Genomic DNA, 17,131 nt, shown 5'->3' on the forward strand with positions numbered 1-17,131 from the left:
TTTTATTTTTTGAAGTTTTTATCATTTTCTTTTGATTTTTTCAAAACTGAAAAGGCGATACACGAGGGGGGGGTAGAGTTTGAAAATTGTCCTATAGTGCCGGTTTGTGTCTTCAATCGGGACTATAGGTTAAGACTCTTTAGTGCCGGTTGGTGACACAAACCGGTACTGTAGGTTAGACCTTTAGTACCTGTTTGTGTCACAAACCGTCACTAAAGGGGCTCGTGGGGCCCTGGCCTGACGCTAGCCTGCCACCACCCCATTAATACCGGTTCGTGGCACGAACCGATACTAAAGGTTCATTACGAACCGGCACTAATGCATAGCCATTCGAACTGGCACTATTGTTCACATTAGTGCCGGTTTTTTTACAAACTGGCACTAATGCGCTTCACCGTTTGACCCTTTTTCTACTAGTGCTCTCGCATGTTTTGGTCAAAAGAGGAATTTAGAACCGTCATTTGGCACACTAAAATCACATGCAAGATCACCCAGAAAGTTGTACTACCAGTACTAGCACTGTGTGTTAGATGAAAAAACACGATCAAGATTGAGAAAAAGATCGTCAACAAGAGACATTACCTGGACTTGCTTAATGAGGGATCCCGGAGAGGGGGGCTTGGACAGGGCGATGGCTTTGAGCTTGTCTGTGGTAGTCTCGGTGGGGTGCTTACGCTTCTTTGTCCCATGAGCATCGATGGCTTTGGCCAGAGCCATAGACATCATGTCGGCCGGTGCTCCGGCATCCATCCAAGAGAGGAAGCTGAGAGAGAAGAGTGAAAGGAGGAACGAGATGAGGGAGAAGCGAAGCGAGTGGGGGTTTTCTTCAAGAGAGGAAGATGAGAGAGAAGAGTGAAATGATGGTTGTTTCGTCCATCAAACTTACTGCTGGAAAGGAGGGGGTTTTGTGATTTGACGGCTCATTGGGCATTACTGCGGCGGTTCGATCGGGGTAGTCTACCGTCACTCTACTACGGAGTAATTTAGTGCATGGCTGGTGGACCTAGGTGTTGGCTGTCCCACACGTCGGCGAAAGTGAGTAATTTAGTGCATGGCGGGAGGAGGATCCGCATGGTAGAGCGTGTCCACTGTTTTTCTGAAGAAAAAAATGATTACAACAAGCGTTTCCTCTCTTACGATGGAGGAATGCGAAACACGGTAGCCACTTGAACATACACAGTGCTCTTACTACTAGGCATGTGAAGTGGTTCATACGTCAGTACTACACAATCTTGTTGCTAGTGTAGTAAGATATGACGATAACAAATGATGTTGTGCGCATGTCAACTACTCCTATATGTAACATAGTACCGCTTTTTCGATTGTCCGGCTGAGAATGAACGGTGAGATCAATGTTAACAGAACTAGGTCCACAGCGCACGGAGAGTACGATGCTACAGTACTCCACGAAACATGAACCATATGAAGCATGAATAGTGTTAGGCAGGGTGTATGAAGGGTGCACGGGATGGGAGCAAAAGTTCCCTTCTCGACCCGCTTTTGGGTGTTTGGCAGAGTGCATGAAGGGTGCATGAGTCCACACTAGTAGGTTGAGAAAAATACATGAAGAGGAAACAACTATATTGAGATGAGAATGCAACCAAACATACCCACACGCTTTGTGCTACAGTGACTGATCTGCACCGTATGAGTTTGATCCAACGGTCATGTTGCGCCGAGACATGGACATGCCCATGCAGAGGGCGCCTAAACACCACCGAAGTCCCTCTGCTTCTCGAGGCACACGACGTTGGTGATGCAGGGTGCAACCGCCTGCAGAGCCTGCTCCCGGTCGACGGGAGCCAGGTCGTCAAAGACGGCGTCCAGTGGCACGAATGGATTCTGGTGACGGGGCCCTGAAAGGATTCGCCTGGCAACGGCGACGGCAGCCCGCAACCCCTCCTTGTCCAGCTCAGCCCCCACCATCGCGCGGAGACGGCTCAGCTCCTCAGAGATATAGGTGAAGAAGGAGACCATGTCAGGAAGCCGCACCTCGTTGAAGTCGACCGGGTGGTCGAATGGGTTTAGCCCAATGGTCGGCATCGTCGCGCTGGCACGACGGTAGGCATCGCGCAGCCGCAACACGTGCGTGGCTGCCTGAGGCGATCCTGGACCTCGTCACGATCGGCCCGCTCGCGCTCCAGCCGGCTCCCCTAACGGCCTATTGTATCTCCCGCTTTCTGCAGCAACGTCGCCGACGCCTCGAGCATCTTTGTGGTGGATGCTTGCCGCTTTTGATGCTCCGTGAACTCCCGCACATAACGGAGGATCATGGCACTCCTCTCCTCCTTGAGCTCACGGAGCTCCACGTCCTTGGCCCTGAGCTCCGCATCCTTGGCATGGAGCTCCTGTGTCAGGTGCCTCACCACGGACTCCGTGATATGCTGCGCCGCCATGCCATCAGGTAGAAGCATTGGGGAGAGGAAGCAAAGGGGGCGAAATGGCTGAAAGGCAATGCAATCTACGGGAAGGCGGAGGGAGCGGGGTTGGTTTTCACCACGGTAAAACACCAGTCGACGACTTCTCACATCAGGGAGCAGTGGGTTTTTACAGGCGGAGTCATCGTGACTAATTGCTGCCGCGCCTGCTCCCGTCAATCAAAAAATTAAAAATCCTGCCGCGCCTGCTCTCGTCAATCAAAAAATTAAAAATCCTGGCGCACCCAAACACCAGAGCAATGCCGCGGTGTATATTTAAATTTACCTACCGGCAAGTAGATAAAAAAAGGGTGAAAAAACAAATGTGGCGGCGGCCTACCTAATCGGTCGAACTAGCCCAACTAGCTAGCCACCGTGCTTCACTCATGTTCTCGGCGGGAAAGGTCGTCGTTCGTGATTTGATGACTCATTTACTTTCTTCGGTGCTACGACTGAGGAGGACCCAGAAAACGCGCGGTAGGGCATCCCACGTCAGGAAGAATATATGCGTGCACCACCCGGGAGGACCCCGAAACCGCGCGGTAGGGTGTGCCACGTCTCGTCACGGAGGAAAATTGTGCATGTAAAAATATATGGTATCAGACGTAGTACCTATGGTTCGACCTCGGGACCGAGCCAGTCGGTCGAAAACACCCCACTAGCCACACAGGTTCATCATGCAAACGTGGCATGGAGGATAGATGTGGTTAGCTCCGTCTCGACCAGCCACAACGTCTCTTGTTCTAGGCGATTCTTCTATTTTCCAAGCTTTTTTTAGTTGTAATAACACCACGGCAAGCTAGCGCCACTCTTCGTGTGTGCCCGTGCAAAGGTTAGATGATGGAGAGAAGAGAGATTGAGATCGCAGACCTGGGACCCACCAGTAAGTGAGACAATGGTCATGCACGTGTTGACGAGGCACTCCCTCTACTCTACTCAACGCAAGTACTGTATAAAATCATGTTATGGGACAAAGCCAACAACCGTTTGTTTTTTCAGGCTATCGACTTACGCTTTGTAGTCTAGGTTGCCTTTCCGAATCTCGTCTGTCAGATTTGTTAGTTTTAGGTCCAAATTTGATTGATGACAAGTGGGACCCCCGTGTGTTTTTCTGATATTTCAGTGTAGGATGGTTTTTTTGAACAAACACTTTGCGCGGTTAGACAAGTAACGGCACGAGTTACACGTATTTTGCAAGTTTACGAACAAAAATGACAGCGGCATAGAATATCACATCCACCCCACAGCTTAGATACTATGGTGATACGAGTTTTTACACCGTTAGAAGTGAGATCCAATGGCTTGGGACTAGTATTTGTAATTATGCGCAATTTCCAAACTCTCCAAACGTTGTTTTGCAAATAAAACATTCAGGCGTCGTGTGTTCCGCTGCATCTTCGATCCAACGGCTCCCTTGTGCTCATATTAGGTGCTCCCCATAGCTAAATTACCCGCTACGGTGATATGAGCATCTAGATCGTATGATCATTGATTAGATGGCACATGCGTAGTACTTGTACTTTCTGCGCATTTCCCAAACTCTATCAACCGTATATTGCAGAAACATTGAAACCTCCTACTGTGGGCCGTTAGATCTCAATGAACTCGTATCACCGTAGAATCTACGGTGTGGGGGCACCTCATACTCTCCCATGCGAGAAAACATAAGGTGCTATCACAGCTTGGATGCTACGGTGATACAAGCTTGGAGGTCGTTTGATCTGAGATCCAATGGCATTTGAGCAGTCTTTGTGCTTGTAAGCAGTGGCCGAACTCTTTTGGGGCTTTTCTGCAAAAAACCATTCGAGCCACCGAGGAGGTCTTGGGTCACAAATCCAACGCCTCCGAAGAGCTTGTATCACCAAAGCATCTAAGGTTTGGTAGCACATGATATTCTTACATACATGAGAATATGATGTCCTCCTTCACCTTAGATGTTATGGTGATATCAGCTTCGAGGTCGTTGGATATGGGATCAAATGGCATCTAAGTAGTTTTTGTACAAATTGTGTGCAATTCTCAAACTCATCAAGGTTTCCTGCAAAATATTAAGACACATCATGTGAGCTGCTATATCTCAGATCTACAAGCTCCAAGCAACTCGTATCGGCATATAGCATCTAAAGTATGGGGGCACATGATATTCTCCCGGGGAGGAGGGGTGGAGGTGCACAACCAATCAGTGGTTGGGAGGGTGGGGACAAATATAATCTAAACAACCCTGAACAGAACTCCACAATTTTATCTAAGGTCGAGGGGTTGACCCCCGACAATCATAGCTCCGCCTAAACACAACATTTGCATGTACTGTAGTACTAGACTTAATATTCATGTTTCAGTTTCATGTTCATTTTAAATATTTAACTGAGGACCATGGATGTCTTACATTTTACTCCCTTCGTTCCTAAATATTAGTCTTTTTAGAGGCTTCAAATGGACTGGCACAAATGGATGTATATAGACATATTTTAGAGTCTAGATTCACTCATTTTGCTCTGTATGTAGTCACTTGTTGAACTCTCTAAAAGACTACTAATATTTAGGAATAGAAGGAGTATTTTTGAATTTGTGTCATACATTCATGGTTTGGAAAAATAGATGCACTATACTTATTGGATTGTTGTTGTGTTCGTGCGTGTGTGTCTGTGTGTGTGTGTGTGGTCATATGCTTGATACATACAAAGTTTTCTCACGTCCATATTGTTCATCTTTTAAATTTGAATTTGCATTGGAAAACTTACTAGGGATACCATGAAATGTGAAATCAACGTTGAGATCACTATATCACAAACTAACTCTAATTCAACAACTCGTCATAAATCAATTACCACGTTGAGATTAGTATTTGCAAGGAAAATACGAGTATTGTAATACACATAGATTCGTTCAGCAATTTAAAAGGTTCCTTTCGTATTCTCGAATGGTAGGTACCAACGGCGTACCAGCCAGACCTTGGCTCGTGTTGATCCTAAAAAACTGGGCTCGTGTCCTTCGGTGGCATGCGTGGTACGCACATTAGGCAACCCGAACAGATCGAGCCTCAGCATTTCAAGTCGAAATATCTGGCGGCCAGAATTCCAGCCCTAGGAAATTCCCCTCATGTCCCTGGTCCATAATGACTACCAATGAACAACGGAGGGATGCTTTAGTAACTAGAAAACGTTATCTACCGTGCCGAGCACGGTTCAATTCCCTCGGTCGCCGCTCGTCAAGGTCACCCATCAACTGCATTGCCTAGTACTACTACTACACCAGGATGAGCACAGAAGTGAGCCCGTTTGTTCGTGCCTAGTACTTGAGTTAATATATCAGGTAATGTACTGGTACAGAGATATTATCCTTTTACTCTACATATATAACTTGTCTGAAGTCTAACTAAGCAAAATGTTTGACCAAATCCTTTCTTAAAAAATACAACAGGACAGATGTATGGCTTGAAAATTTATTGCATGATGCAGGTTATGATATTGTTTCGAATCATGGATCTTAAATTTCAGAAAATCCAAAAGTGAGCACAAATTCTTGAAACTAAGCATGGTCACGTGAGATGGCACAAATATTACTTCGTAAGTTTTTTCTTGAATTTGAGATAAGGTACTTATGACAAGTTGCACAAATGAAGAGCCAAGGTATTTTGGAACAAAGACCTGTCACGTTAAGGTGAACACGTTCACTATTGAAACCGTGGGCATTTACGTGCCACCACGAGTCCTCGCTTCTCATCGGCAGGTGCCGTCCGAGCAAGCGTGTGAGTCGACGGGAGGCGTGCGAGCAGACCGCTGCGCTGGCTGTCAAGGAGGCGTGCGAGCAGACCGCTGTGTAGGCTCACCGAGAGGCGAGCCCTTTGACCAGGCTCCGCCGCCCACCGTCGTCCCAACTGCTCCCACTTTTAATGTCGCCGGTGCCGCAGTTTAAAATCAACCCCGCACTACCCGGTATCGCTACAATCCTCTCTCTTCCTCTTCGATTCTCCTGTCGTCTACCTCCAACTAGGATGACCTAAACGTACGCCATACCGCATCATGATGGTCTGCCCTTAGTGTTCCAGTTTCCTGAGGAAGACACCCAGCCGGAGTCTCAAGAACATAAGGCGCTTTGGGACAAGCTTGAACTGGCCTTGCGGGAAGACGTCGCGCCTGTCGCCGCTCCCGTTCCGGCTCCCATCGCCTCGACTGCGCCAGCGCCCATCCCCGAGGCATTGATGGGCTGGGAGCCGCACATTGTCATCGAGCTTGATCCCACGGGGTTCCACGAGGTTCCCGCCGACTTTCACACGCCTATGCACCTGCCAGCGCATGTGCCTGCGCGTGCACTGACGGGCACGCCCGTGCCGGTGCCCGTGCACCTACCAGCGCATGCACTGACGTGCGTGCCTGTGCCGGTGCCTGTGCACACGAATGTCTCCGCCGCACCGTTGACAGCGCATGTCCCCGCGCGGGTGCTAGTGCCCCCCTCAGCGGCATGGATGGCCGCTGTCGACCGCTTCCTTGCACCAGCGCCAGTCGCCTCCCGCCAGTTGACTCGCTCCGAAGTCCAGAACATTTTGGCCTCCCTTGAAGCTAGGCCAACGTCTAGGAGTACTCCAACAATGGCGCAAGATGCCGCCGTCGCTGTCGGTCAGTGGCCCAACGATACACAGAGCACGTCAGAGGAGCCGCTTTCCACCGCGAGACGCCCCCACCGCCGCCGCGTAATCTAAATTTTCCATGAAAAACGTTCAGATTGCCATGCTTAAAATCCGAACGTTTATCATTTCTATTTATTTTATATCGATCGTCGTATAATTTAAAGTCGAAGTCAGACTGAACGAAATGTATGGTTTGATTGATTGAATGTTCTGCTAGATCCGTATCAAATTAAGTATAAAATGTCATCAAGCCACATGTATTCCTTATCATCCAACGACCTAGACGGCTTCAATGTCCAGCGCTCAACACGTTAAGCGTGCAATTAATTTCATGCCAAAAATAGTGCTAATAACATGACAACACGCAAATAATATCCTAGTAGTTAATATCTGCATGCACTTAATATACTTCCAAATTAACGTGCATTGCACATACACACTAACTAGTGCTGCTAGTACATGAAACTGGTGCCGTGACTTGTGAACGCGTCCAGATATGGTCAACGGCAACATCGCCCACAAGTTCTTCCTGTTTGCCCATGAGTCTAAACGCAGAAGGGGAGGAGAGAGAGAGAGCACACATGGAACCCACCAGTAAGTGAAGGCGAATAGTACTAAAAATAATATTACATGTTATCCATTAATTAGGCTGTGGTAATATAAAAACATTATGTGAACAAAGGGGGTACAACAAACATTGCTATTCTACGTATGTTGCTTATTGACGTGCGGCTTGAAGGCCCGGTCGCATGTTCGATCCTCGTCCTTTATTTTTTAATTTGTATATGGGTCCAAATTTGTTTCATGACATGTGGGCCCCTCGGTGTGTAGTTTGTAGCACTTTAATTTCTGGGTCGAAATTTGTTCCATTCCAAGTGGACTATCGGTGTGTAGTTTTGTAGCTTATTTATAATAATTAATGAGAACAACATAGTTTTTTCAATAATACCATGGTGCGACATTGAAGGCGAGGCTGGACGTGCGAGAGAGCGTTGACCGAGCCAGAGAGAAATCAACTAGGGGAGTTGCGTGGGTTGCAACGGTGTTTGGAGTAGTTGTGGGCCGAATGCTACGAAAATATAATCTAAACAGACCGGAATAAATGCCTACACAAATTAATCCAAGGTCGGAGTGCCCCTCGGAATGTAAATAGCTCCGGCTTTGCGAGGGATGGAGAGGTAGTAGCTTCAACGCGCAAAAGATATGGTGTGAGAAAGTGAGGTCAATCGAGAGACATATAGATAGAGAGACAAAGTGAGCATGGTCCGACATTCATTGAACAAATATATATGCTCTGGAGAGATATTGTCCGATTGAGCTTTTTGGCAAGGGTGAGGGCTGTAAGATAGAGCTTGAGAGATGATCCAGTCACAGACGTGTAGATATATTTTGTGCATGGGAGGAAGCAAGGTCAACCGATCACATAGGGTCGCTATGCGATCGAAAGAGTGAGACGGGTTGGAGAGAGTGACCTAGATAGACGATGTGCGTGTGAGAGTATACAATGTGAATAGGTCGAATTGGGCTCAAACATGGTGATATATCGTTTTTGTCCGAGAAAGAGTGAGGTCAATCGAGACATACGGAGAGAGAGAGAGTGAGAGAGAGAGAGATTGAGTGAGCGTGGCCCACCATGAGGTCGAAAGAGTGGCGGCGGCTTGGATGGACTGACCTAGATAGACAATCTGCGTGAGAGAGTATAGAGTGTGTCGATCGAGGCCCGAATAGGGAGATATATCATTTGTGTGTGAAAGAAAACAAGGTTAAATGAGACTCGGATAAAGAGAGCGAGATTGAGCGAGTGTGGCCCGTCGTGCGGAAGAAAGAGTGAGACAGTCTCGAGGGAGTGACCTAGATATACAACGTGCGTGCGTGCGCACGAGAGGTTGGGGGGGGCTAGATAGGCAATGCATGTATTTAGCGCGAGAGGGTGAGAGGGAGAGGGGAGAGAGAGAGAGCTCGGCATGGGGTGCAATGGCGGGTGTGTGAGGTAAATACATTTGGTAACAGAGTGGAAAAAGGGGTTGTGTAGTTGAGAGACTTAGAGATCGAAACATGGAGAGAAAGAATGAACGTATGTTGGAAACCGATAGCTTTCGAAGGTGGTTAGGAGAGGAAGATTGACCGATACAGGAAGTATGTAGCGTTTGCTTGGGGGGGGGGGGAGGGGTAAAAACAACATTTGAATGTACATAGTACGAGAATTAATATCAATGTTTCAATTTGGTGTACATTATAAGATTTGAACCGAGGACCAGGCATATGGGTAATTATTTCGAATTCGTGCCATACTAAGTTTCGAAAAGTTGACATTGACTCAGTTTGTTGTGCTATTTTGTAGGTCATATGTTTGAATCCATCCAAAAAATTTCTCACTACCATGGTGTTCATCATATACATATGAATTTGTATTAAAAAAGTGGCGTGGATACAGTGAAATGCGAAATCCACATTAGAATTGGAGATCGCTACGTGACACACACTCTAATTCAAATAACTAACTACGTGACACCTGCACTCTAATTCAAATAACTAATTATGTAACACACACTCTAATCCATGTTAGCGTGGGTACCCTTTCGATTTTTTTCAAATAACTCCTCATTAATTAATTTATAGTACTCCCTCTGTTCACTTTTATAAGACCTTGAAGACATTTCAAACAATGTGCAAAACATTTCATTTTAAGTTGTCTGAAACGACTTACAAAAGTGAACGGATGGAGTATCTCGTTTCGAATGACTAAATATTGCAAGGAAAACACGGGCATGGTAATACATACAGAATTGTTTGCAAATGAAAGAAGATTCGTTTGCATTCTCAAATGTAGGCACACCAGGTAGACCAGGGTCGTGTCGGGGTGGACGCTGCTTTAGTGCCTTAAAGACAACTGCCTTTGGGTCACTGACATGTGGGCCAGCCACCTGTTGGGCCCACATGTCATGGACACAAAGGCGGGTGCCTTAAGGCACCAAAGCATAGTCCTGTCGGGGTGGTCGCGTGTGTCGGACGGACGCGTAGCACCCAGCCACCCAACCCCCCTCCCCCCCAAAAGGACGACGACAATATAAGTTCGTGCTTCCACGTTTCGGATTGAAATATCTGGCGGCCCCAATTCCAGCCCTGCAAAATCTCTCTTCTCCACCGTCCCCTTTCACGCCCAGATTGCCCAAATCCCTAATTCACCACCAACCCTTGAATCGCCCCTCGTCTCGTCTCTTTCCCCACGGTTCCCCACCTCTGCGCCGGACGACGACGACGAAGACAACGGTCGCGCTTCACCACCGCACCGGAGCTACCTCATCTACGCCCTCGTCCACCGCACCCAGTGGTCCACCGACAACGTCGGCCACCGCAACCAACGTGCCTCACAGACACCGAGTTCCACCGCATTAGGTGCGCTTCGCCGACGCCGTCTCCCAGCTCACCGGGGCTACTTCACCGAGCACATCGTCGCACCTCCGCCCCCCGAGGCCGTTGGGGCTTCACCAACGGTCTCGTCCACCGCATCATAGCGCTCCGCTGCCACTCAAGATCTGCATCCGTGCATGGCCAGCTAGCGCATCACCCTCAACGGCTCTGAAGTGACCCGCACTCTAGCTAGGAGAGCATGCCCAAACGCCGGCCCGAACTAGGTATCCACACATCACTCCCTTGTGCACTGTTTCGACGATGTTTGGATATCCTTTCACTGCTCTCTTAGCTTACACGCCTATGCAACTCTCACTTTAACTCTTATTTATTCTGGAGATATCATCTGAAACAAGCAAATCCATTTTTTAGCGAAGCATGACGGCGTTACGGGATCTGGTACACATCCTGCACACCCGTATAACCTTGTAAGTATCTATCCTCCGGTACAACATCAAGGTCGATTCCTCTTATTTGATCAACCATTCGCCGTGTCAAAAATGCAGAGGGGGATGCAAGGAGCACAAGGCCTATACATCCAAGCAAGTGGTAACATGGATTTGTACATACAACATCCCAAGCGCAAGCAAAGCTGGAGTGAGCCTGTACAACAAGCTAGTGTAAGTCCCTGCATTTCATTTAATTCGTACTGGCATTCGTGTATGATTTGTGTGCAGTGGCTGATCCACGAATTCAAGTTACCAGGGGCGAACATTTAATTTAAAAAATACGAAGGCACTTGCACTCTGGAAATCAACATAACTTGAGAAATGTGAAGCTACATGCACTTTGAAAACCAGCTAATGATCCAAAGTAGTTCAGATTATAAACACTAAATGATGCAGGCACCAAAAAAGACAAAATGCAACATGGTGTACAAGGACTACAAACATGGTCTGTACCTGCTTGAATAATTCGTTCTCTGGCTGAAAATATCGTAGTGTAATTGCACGTATAACCAGTGCGCAAACTGCATATCAATATATCTATCCTGCACAAATATGCCAATAGTTTCAAACAACGGATTAGATAAGTATTTATGCTATGTTGTCATGATACGGGGACTTTCTGATAGATGGCCTCGACATTGTCTCAAGCTATGAAAATGCACTATAATTTGCTTGTCATCAATGCCTGCAAATCTCTGTCTCTCTCAACATAGTAGATCATCATTAGACACCAAATCCTTCAATGAGCTTGCAAAATGCTTGCATTAGAACCCTCATTAGACACTAATAGCACTTATGCCCGTGCGTTGTAATGGGAGAAAAACTGGACATGTCCTCAAATTAAGTGAAAATTGTATGTGCAAACACAGTTGTTCTTCACTACAAGGAAAGCATTAATTGTTATGTCCATTATTTAAAAGTTTTCTATCCATTACAAAATGGTATTTGGTATATCTTTTTCAATAAGAACGTGTATTAATTGAATATGTAGTATAAGGTTAGATTACCTCGACCCATATTTACTCAGGCTTGTGTAATACTCAGAAAATTTAGTGTACTTTATGACAATCATGAAACCACACCGAACCAGGACCATGGTCCAAAATGTCACTATCATCTATAATCAACTGAACACCGACACTAAAAATGATAGTGGTTCTAAAATTCTAAAGAAAATGTAGATCCTCTACCTTATCTGTCAAGACTCCCTGAAAATAAACCCCCTAAAAGAAGAAGATGAGAAGGAGAAAAATAAACAGTTACAAGCCAAAGCTTGATGACACAGCCAACATTAGATGCTTTCTCAAGGTTTCCAACAGATTTTCCCCAGGAAGAGGAGCTCCCAGAACAAACTCAACAAGCTCAAGCAACGACAGCAGGTCCCTATTATAGCAAGAGGAAAAAAAGAGGAATTGGACAATGAGAAGCAGCAAACAATGTTGTGACACAGTAAGCTTGCAAATAACATACCACAAAGAATGAGAAAATGTGCATGTAGATTCGCTAAAGAAAGACTTTTCAAAAGCACATTTACTCGTGGAGCTATGCAAAAAAGAAATTACCTTCCGAAATGCCACTTATGTTGCCAAAAGCTAAAAAAAGCAGCAAGCAACAGCACTATTGTTATCACAGCATCATATATTCTGCAAATATCTCCAAACATATACATCCTAGAGTGAATAGAAAAAAAACTATGACCGAATGGACCAATTGTTCCAGCACTCGACTCTATATCCCTTGCTGGGTGTTTGTCTCTTAATTGGAAGTTTATCTAAATAATTGAATTCTAATCAGGGATCAGGACTGGCTCTACTATCTCCAGGCAAGAATATGATGTTGGCTTGCTAATGTTCAGGGGAAGAGAGTAGCACCTAACGCTAGAACTATGATTGGTTAGCTCCCAAACTTGAGAATCATGTGTGCACTGGCAACAGCAAGAGGATGTTTCAAAGGTATGTTTACTGGGCATGCCTATTGACCATAATGCAAATAAAGTTCTGCTTCATCCCAGTTTGGACTACACAATAAGTGCAGAATGCAGCTCTTTAATGTTTCTACATGTCTTTAATGGCACTGATTATCTTTCTGGTCATTAGTTTGCCAAGTAAAATTTATTATTGACTTACTTTGGCTGATATATTTGACACAACTATCTGGAACTTTTCTGTTGTTCTTGAGCCGACAACATGACCAGCCTCGGTGACTTTGCTGAAGGCACCATTGAACCAGCTTGTTCCATCAGACACATATCAACAAGTAGAGGAAATAAGGGCGAAGGATCAGCCATACTGATAAAGGACATCATATGTTACTCCAAAGGTGCAAATATGTTACAAAGGTCTACATTTCATCAAGATACATTAAAACTTGATCACCAGATGATATAAAACACACACACATATTGAGTAATTCAACTATAGCAAAAGCTTGCAAAAGAAAAGACCCGTTGGTTTTCAAAGCAGAGCCTGTATCACTTAGCTTGCGCTCTACAGCTAGCAAATCAGCCATTGTTTTGTCAGAAACATGGAACCTTTAGATTCAGATCGGATTAGTAACAACGACAGTCAACCAAATAACACTTGTAACTAAATTATGCGGACTAACCTGAAACTGCTTTTTAGATGAGCTAACCTGAAACTTTTAAGCGGACCTGAAACTAACCGGAAAGGCAAGAGATATGGGGTGGAGCTGGTGGCGTGGAGGTTGGGCCTGATCCTGCCTTGGAGGGACAAGACGACCGGACGAGCTCTCCTCACTCCACCGCAGTCAGCGTCGTGCTTCTGTGACTCCGCTCCATGAGCGCGGCGTGGTGTGGCCGATGTAGGAGAGGAGACGGGATGGAGGTGGGGGGAGCAGATGCTTCTTCGATCCAGCGCTCGATGGGAGAGGACAAAGGAGGACAGAGCTCCGCCTGCCGCGCCCATCCTCGAATCCGCCGCCCTGTCCCTCCGCAGGAACACCGTGATCCAGGGCTTCGCTCGACAAAGGCCTCCCGTGCGGCGCTCTGGCCGCCTTCAACCAGGAAAACGGTAGGGACGCCCAATCCTATTTCGCGAGAGAGAGACGTTGGTCGGGAGAGGGCACAAATCCTCGCTGGCGTTGACCGGCGGCCAGTGTAGCACCGGATCGAGCGTCGCTGGGGTCGGTCGCCTCATGGCGGCTGAGATCGGGAGGAGAGGGAGAGCTAGCTCGGGTGGTTGCGCCATTATTTTTTGGGCTGCAAACGGGCATGTGGGCCTGATTTACTGGGCCGAAGCGCACGGGCGGGTATTGTTTGGATTGTTTGATGCACACGACATGGTTCCCCAAATTAGTACCACCTTGTTTATATATTTTATAAATTGATGAAAGCATAAATTTACAGGAAGAAAATGTATTGTCACAGTGAACCCACGGAGTCAATTCGTGCTTTATTATTAGGGATAAATGTGTGTCGTTCAGTTCAAGAAAATACCAATTTCATTGGGTCAACTCTTAGATTTTGTTCCATGTAACCAAATTCACTCACAGATGTTCACGACTGTGAGAAGGTAGCCACCATGAGAATCCAAATCACTTGGGTTTGATTTATCATCCATGCCATGTATGCTAACTCAATGCAGTAACATGGAATGACTCCATCTGCAGTTGCTTGATTTGCCACCATACCAAACTCTCCACCGCTTAGATCGACATAAATGTGGTTACTGGAGTTTAGAGATTTTTCTTCATGGGAGTTATGCAGATGGATAGAGGAGAGTCTTGTTATTAATTATGGGACCATACTCGGCGCTCCTACAGATCGGGGTCTCCTTCCACGGCGAGAAGGGATGCCTCGAGGGCCTAGACTTGTTAGAATAGGCCAGCGACTTGGTGCTCCGGTGGCCTAGATCGGACATGATGAGGATGATGGACGCAACCCTTCTTGGTGCTACTGTAAATTCTGTTGGGAAAATGCAATGCATCCCACTTCAGATGGTTCGTTTAGCTCTATAACAGATAGCCCAATATGATTGAATTAATTTATTAGCACTTAGCAGTCACTAAATCATGAAAAATAACATTGTTCTTAATAGAGAAGAATAAAATAGAATTACTAACCTTCAGATTCTCGGTGCCATTTCATCACTATATGACCTCGGAAGAAGCAGTAAATTGGCTTGCAGGAAGCATGGCACGGCCATGAGGTGCAGCACGTACATACACCACCTCATAGCAAACATCCGCCACCCTATGGATTCCTCATGAAATCAAACTATGAACTAACTGTGAGCATCTTTTATCTTAGCCTCATCTCTGAACATAGATGTAACCTATACTACCTTAGCATTGTCTTCCTGGTTAGGACAGATCACTGCATGAAACGTCACACATGATTAATCAGTCAAAAAGGACTATCCGAAAAATAAACCAAAACATTGTAGGATTGGCTAATGACTTTCTTTCACCACACGTGCTTTCCATGTGATAAATCCGTATTGTAGCACAAGAAATAATCACAGGTTTCCATCTTCTGAGGGCAACATTACCAATGTTTAAGGGATGTAAACCATCAACATCCTTGTCTAGGCTAATGCCCCTAAGAATATTTTGCACATCCATATGCTGATTTACACAGTATCATCATATAAAAAGAAAGCTTGATGATGCATTATACCAGCAAAACATGGACATAAACAAAGTTGAATCTTGACCAACATATACTGAAAAACAAAAACTGAAATCAAATACAACTGAAGTTGCTCGTCTATTACCATGAGAACTAAAATACTTCATATTATTCAGTTACATCAAAACCGTTCTCTAGCACATCTCACATGAAATATTTTGCTAATTCATGAATCAATCCACATGCATTATCCATCACATTACCAAGTAGCATAGATACACGTCATTCTGTAGCTGAGAATAAATTAGAGAGAGAGCTGTTTTCGGTGCATCAGAAGAGGAGCTTTTGGTGGCTGCTCTCCATCAAATATCAACGGAATCTCAATACTAATTAGAGAACGGAGAAGAACCTACAGTGGCCGCTCTGCATCAAATGTGTCGATGCAACACATGGTTTTCCTCTTACCTAGGCCTTGTCCCATCAGCTGCCGTCCAACAGCAGTAGTAGCACCACCAGAGCAAGCTACCACGGGGCTCCAACCCAGCCCTGCAGGATCCCGCCGCCCCTTCCTGAAGTCTCCTTCCTTTCCTTCTTCCTCCTGGCTCTCTCTCATCTCTCTCTGGGCGTACTCAAGAGAGCTGTTGCAGGAGACGGGCACCACCAGAACTTCCCCGCTGCTTCTCGCGCCCTCTCCTTCCCTCTGTCTCTCACAGGTGCAGCGCCACCTTATCCATGCAAAGACTCCGCCGGAGCTCCCCATCTCGGTCGGAACCGAGGAGGAACGCCGCCGCCGTGAACTTGGAGTTGAAGCCCCGTCGCATGACCTCCTCCTGCGATTTGTAGATTGCCTCCACGTCGTCCCCTGAACAGGATCCGGTTCCTGCCTCAACTCCTCGACCGGAACTGGCTGGAGATCGCCGCCGCCGCGCCCAGCGTTGTCTGCATCGCGACCCCATCTCGCTCGGAACCTGACTCAGGAGGAAAGAGATGTTGATGGACTGCAGGCCGATTATGTAAAAAATGAGATGTTTTTTCTGAAAAACATGCTGAACGAAACATTATTCACTTAATCGTGGACTGCGGGTTAATTACCCAAAATCACAGGGTATGTTTTGCAAAAACACCGCGACGGTGAACCCGGAGACTCAATCCGTGCTTTATTATTAGGGAGAGATATGTTCATCACCAGAAGCATGTAAAATGTTTGCATCAAATCCTTCATTAGCAGTCTGTTCATTAGACACTTCAGGCTCAAGAACAACATGAGCTTGTATGTTTACACCGGAAACTTGATTAGATACATCAGATTCAGTCAGTTCAGTATTGATTGGGGGAGTTATAAAATAATTAGAAATTGGTTTCATTTTCTCATAGATTCCCTACATACAAGCAATTTTACAACACCGTCAGGTTTAACTATTGGCCAGAAATTGAAGAGTTGAAGATATAATCAGGGATGTGATGTACCTGCTCGTTGTGCATGCTGCTCTTGCAAGCTGTGACTATCCGTTTGCGCAAGCTCGATGCCATGCCCGTGCTGCCGCCGCTGCCTCCCAGGGTTGGTTCTTCATCTTCTTGTCCTTCCGTTCACTTGTAGCCCGGCGACCGCCCTCCAACGAGGGCGTGAGGAAGTGCTATG

The sequence above is a fragment of the Triticum aestivum genome, chromosome 6A, assembly GCF_018294505.1.
Source record: "Triticum aestivum cultivar Chinese Spring chromosome 6A, IWGSC CS RefSeq v2.1, whole genome shotgun sequence".
Taxonomy (NCBI): domain Eukaryota; kingdom Viridiplantae; phylum Streptophyta; class Magnoliopsida; order Poales; family Poaceae; genus Triticum; species Triticum aestivum.